The sequence below is a fragment of the Nematolebias whitei genome, chromosome 13 (assembly GCF_014905685.2).
Source record: "Nematolebias whitei isolate Nwh7 chromosome 13, NemWhi1, whole genome shotgun sequence".
Lineage (NCBI taxonomy): Eukaryota > Metazoa > Chordata > Actinopteri > Cyprinodontiformes > Rivulidae > Nematolebias > Nematolebias whitei.
Window position 1 is genome coordinate 25,434,729 of NC_056510.1, and position 5,954 is coordinate 25,440,682.

Consider the following 5,954-nt stretch of genomic DNA (forward strand, 5'->3'; position numbering starts at 1 on the left):
ACCCGCTTATTCCATTTTGGGTCACGGGGGTCGCTGTTGCCCATGTCCAGCAATCACTGTGCGAGGGGCGGGGTACACCCTGGACGGGTCGCAAGTCCATCACAGGGCCACATAGAGACAAACGAGACAAACAACCATTCACTCTCTCACTCACACCTAGGGACAATTTAGAGTTACCAATCAGCCTAACATGCATGTTTTTTGGACTGTGGGAGGAAACCGGAGTACCCGGAGAAAACCCACGCATGCACGGAGAGAACATGCAAACTCCACCCAGAAAGGCCCCTGGACCGGGGTTTGAACCAGGGACCTGCTCGCTGAGAGGCAGCAGCTCTACCAGTTGCGCCACCGTGCTGCTCTATATATATATATATATATATATATATATATATATATATATTTTTTTTTTACACGTTGAATTAAATATGTACTGGTAACACACAAATACCGTAAATGTTTTTTTCTGAACAGTGCATGTAACATGGCTGATTAAAAAAATACAGTAGTCTACCAGGAAGTCACTGATTGCTACCCACTAAGAGAGACATGTATTGGGCAACTATGCGAGTGCATGGGTGTGATGAAGCTAAATGTTTTGGTGGCATGATGCTCGTTACCCCATTTTTTTTAATCCATAAATTAGCTGCAGCATCGTATAAGTCATAGTGTTCAAAGCGTGTGAAAAAAGTAGCAGCTTATAGTCCAGAAATAACGGTAGTTTGTGAAGGTTAGAACTTAAGAATGTAGGTAAACACAAGGAGCATAAACAAAATTAAAAACCTTATTGTATATGACAACAAAAATGCTGACATACCATACCATACCATACCAATTTATTTATATAGCACTTAAAACAGCAACAAGGCCAACCAAAGTGCTGTACAAAAGAACACAAACATGCACAGCAGACAGGAAAACATAAATAAGAAATACAGATACAAATAGCAGCAGAAGCTATCTAAAATGGCCAACAGAGCAGAGAACAGACCGGGCCAAAACAAATCACACCGTGTTAAAGGCAAGCGAATAGAAGTGGGTCTTCAAGCGAGACTCAAAGACTGAGAGTGTGGGAGCCTGTCGGACACTCAGTGGCAACTCATTCCACAGTCGTGGACCTGCAACAGAGAAAGCCCAGTCACCCCTGAGCTTACGACGGGTTTCTGGGACTGAGAGAAGCATCTGGTCTGCTGACCTCAGAGAGCGCGGTGGGACATATGGCTGCAGAAGATCAGTGAGATAGGATGGGGCGGAACTGTTCAGTGATTTAAAAACATACATGAGAATTTTGAAATGGATCCGAAGGTGAATGGGTAGCCAGTGCAGGGAGGCCAAAACAGGCGTGATGTGCTCTCTATAGCCTGTACCAGTTAAAAATCGGCCTGCAGCATTTTGGACCAGTTGTAGACGAGCAATGGAGGACTGACTGATTCCAAACAGAAGTGAATTGCAGTAATCAAGCCTAGATGTTATGAAGGCGTGGATCACTGTCTCAAGGTTCTTTTTGGAGAGTATAGGCTTCAGCTTAGACAGCCGTCTCAGCTGAAAAAAACAGAATTTTACCATCATGTTTACGTGACTGTTGAGTTTTAAGGACGGGTCCATTATCACCCCCAGATTAGTGACCTTTTGTTTCTCTAGCGGGGCTAGAGAGAAAAGGTCAATGTCATGGTTCATGAGTGAGCCACTGGGATGGAACAGCATGACTTCAGACTTCTTCTCATTGAAGCTTAAGAAATTTAAAGCCATCCAGTCCCGGATGTCAGCCAGGCAGTCAAGAAGAGGCTGAATAGAGCGTGTGCCTCTGTGCCTCAGGGGGAAGTAAATTTGGCAATCATCGGCGTAGAAATGAAAGGGTATGTCGTGTTTGCGGAAGATAGCACCTAGTGGCAGCAGGTATAAAGAAAAGAGAAGGGGACCGAGGATGGACCCCTGCGGTACCCCCCACTGGAGCGCTGTCGATGCCGAACTAGAATCTTTGATATTGACACAGAAGGTTCTGTCAGATAGGTAGGACCCAAACCATTTAAGGCCTGACCTGTGATGCCCACCCACTGCTCCAGTCTAGAAATGAGGATCTCGTGGTCGATGGTGTCAAAAGCAGATGTAAGGTCCAATAGGACCAACAGCACAGAATCACCTGCGTCTGTGGAAATGAAAATGTCGTTAAAAACCTTCAGTAGAGCAGTTTCAGTGCTATGGCGAGATTTGAAGCCAGATTGGAATAACTCTAGGATAGCGTGATCCCCCAAAAACTGTTTCAACTGAGACTCCACAATTTTTTCCAGTAGTTTAGAGGTGAATGGGAGTCTGGAGACAGGCCGGAAGTTGGACATGACTGAGGGGTCAAGGTTAGGTTTTTTCAGGAGGGGCTGGACAGCAGCATGTTTAAAAGTCTTTGGCACCACACCTGAGGATAAACTGCTATTCAGAATAGCGAGGATAAAAGGACCCAGGGTAGGAAAAACTTCCTTTAGTAGTCGAGGGGGGACCACATCAAAGGGGGAACCAGATGGCTTCATGCTGCACATTACCTGCTCCAGAGAAGACAGAGAGATGGGCTCAAAGTGGTCAAACAGCCACACACTGAGATGGGATGGACGGATCATGAGCTGGTGGAGAAATGAGTGCCTGGGTGTTTGCCACTTTTTCTAAAAAGAAATGGAGGAAGTTTTCACACAGCTCAGTTGAGGCTTCCAGAGGTGAAGGCTCACTGAGGTGTAGAACTGAGTTCAGTGTAGAGAAAAGAACTCGGGGGTTGTGGGAGTTGGAGACAATTAAATCAGAGAAGAATTTACATTTGGCAGCTTTAACGGTTTTCTGATAGTGACGCCAACTCTCCCTTAACATTTGAAAAGACACCTGGAGCCTGTCCTTCCTCCACATTCGTTCAGCTCTGCGACACTGCTGCCTAACGGCTCGTGTGACGTCATTCAGCCAAGGCTCTGATTTAAGTTTCGTTTTTCTGGTCTTAAGGGGAGCAACACGGTCCAGAACATTTAAACAGGCAGAGTTGAACTGAGAGGTTAGCTCCTCAGTGGTAAGAAACACCGGGAACTGTTCGATCCTCTCAGAGTTAAAACCTTCATTAAAACGAGCAGCAGTGAAACGGTTAATGGAACGCGTACGTGCAGGAACGCGCGTCTTAGCAGTATGACAAGGGGGGGTGAAGTCAAACAATACAGGCATGTGATCTGAAAAAACATTGTCACCGATTTTCAAATTAGAAACAGAGACATCGCGTGTTAAAACGAGGTCCAGCGTGTGACCATGTTCTTGGGTGGGGCCGCTCACCTGCTGAGCTAAGCCAAAAGAGCCCAATAAATCCAGAAAGTCCTTCACTAAGGGCTTCTCCTGACAACACACATGCAAATTAAAGTCACCAATAAGCAAAAAGTGAGTGTATCTCTGTGTGATATCAGCCAAAAAGTCAGAGAATTCATTTATGAAGTCCTTAGAACGAGGTGGGCGGTAGATGAGCGCACACAGGACCGGAGGAGAGTGTCCAAGTTCAAAGGCGCTCAGCTCGAAGCTGGCGCGGGACACCGGGATGGACAACTGTTTACAGGCAAAGTTTGCTTTAAAAACTGTTAATAATCCCCCCCCCCCCCCCCCCCGCGCCTTCCTGATGGCCGCGGGGCATTGAAACACAGACAGTCCAGTGGTAGTAATTCCACCAAGGCGCTGGACTCACCATCAGAAATCCAAGATTCCGTGACGAACAGAAAATCCAACTCCTCATCTTTAAAAAAGTGACATGGCAGCAAAGCGCTTACAAGAGCTAAGGAGGCACAGACAACAATGCTAGACTGATGCATGAGGTGAGCTGAAGGACGATAAGGACTGAACCTGGGAGAGATGCAACTGGGCATGGCAATCATGAAGGTGACAGTGGAAAGGAAAAATCCTCATGAGGAAGAAACCTTTAGCAGAACCAGGCTCAGGACAAGCGGCCATCAGATTCAACTGGCTGGGTTTGAGACGAACAGGAAGGAGGAATAGATACACAATGGCAGGTCAAGAATCATGTTAAGATAGAAATAGTATCAAATGAAAACTTTTCAGTTTTAACAATTCTTTTAAGAAAATGAGGTCAGCTTGTCTTCCAGTAGTCTAAGCCTATAGCTGCATAACAAGCCAACCCTAGCTATAGGATTTACTGTATCTAAAAAGAAAGTCTTAAACCCAGTCTAAAAAGTGGACAATGTGTCAGCCTCATGGACAGAAATTGGAAGTTGGTTCCACAAGAGAGGAGCCTGATAACTGAAAGATCTTCCTCCTATTCTGCTTTTGGAAACTCTAGGAATCACAAGTAAGCCTGCAGTCTGAAAGCAAAGTACTCTGTTAGGAAAATATGGAACAATAAGATCTGTAATATACAATGGAGCTAGGTTGTTGAGAGGTTTGTAGGTTAGAAGTAAGACTTTGAATTCAGCTCTGGACTTGACAGGGAGCCAATGGAGAGAAGCTAAAACTGGAGAAATGCAGGTCCTTCTCAAAAAATTTGCATATTGTGATAAAGGTCATTATTTTACATAATGTAATGATAAAAATGAAACTTTCATATATTTCAGATTCATTGCACACCAACTGAAATATTTCAGGTCTTTAATTGTTTTAATACTGATGATTATGGCATACAGCTCATGAAAACCCAGAATGTCTGTCCCAAAAAATTAGCATATTTCATCCCACCAGTGAAAGACAAGTGTTTTTAATACAAAAAACGCCAACCTTCAAATAATCATGTTCAGTTATGCACTCAATACTTGGTCGGGAATCCTTTTGCATGAATGACTGCTTCAATGTGGCGTGGCATGGAGGCAATCAGCCTGTGGCACTGCTGAGGTGTTATGGAGGCCCAGGATGCTTCGATAGCGGCCTTAAGCTCATCCAGAGTGTTGGGTCTTGCGTCTCTCAACTTTCTCTTCACAATATCCCACAGGTTCTCTATAGGGTTCAGGTCAGGAGAGTTGGCAGGCCAATTGAGCACAGTAATACCATGGTCAGTAAACCATTTACCAGTGGTTTTGGCACTGTGAGCAGGTGCCAGGTCGTGCTGAAAAATGAAATCTTCATCTCCATAAAGCTTTTCAGCAGATGGAAGCATGAAGTGCTCCAAAATCTCCTGATAGCTAGCTGCATTGACCCTGCCCTTGATAAAACACAGTGGACCAACACCAGCAGCTGACATGTCACCCCAGACCATCACTGACTGTGGGTGCTTCACACTGGACTTCTGGCATTTTGGCATTTCCTTCTCCCCAGTCTTCCTCCAGACTCTGGCACCTTGATTTCTGAATGACTTGCAAAATTTGCTTTCATCCGAAAAAAGTACTTTGGACCACTGAGCAACAGTCCAGTGCTGCTCTTCTGTAGCCCAGGTCAAGCGCTTCTGCCGCTGTTTCTGGTTCAAGAGTGGCTTGACCTGGGGAATGCGGCACCTGTAGCCCATTTCCTGCACACGCCTGTGCACGGTGGCTCTGGATGTTTCTACTCCAGACTCAGTCCACTGCTTCCGCAGGTCCCCCAAGGTCTGGAATAGGCCCTTCTCCACAATCCTCCTCAGGGTCCGGTCACCTCTTCTCGTTGTGCAGCGTTTTCTGCCACACTTTTCCCTTCCCACAGACTTCCCACTGAGGTGCCTTGATACAGCACTCTGGGAACAGCCCATTCGTTCAGCAATTTCTTTCTGTGTCTTACCCTCTTGCTTGAGGGTGTCAATGATGGCCTTCTGGACAGCAGTCAGGTCGACAGTCTTACCCATGATTGCGGTTTTGAGTAATGAACAAGGCTGGGAGTTTTTAAAAGCCTCAGGAATCTTTTGCAGGTGTTTAGAGTTACGTCATTGATTCAGATGGTTAGGTTAATAGCTTGTTTAGAGAACCTTTTCATGATATGCTAATTTTTTGGGACAGGCATTTTGGGTTTTCATGAGCTGTATGCCATAATCCTCA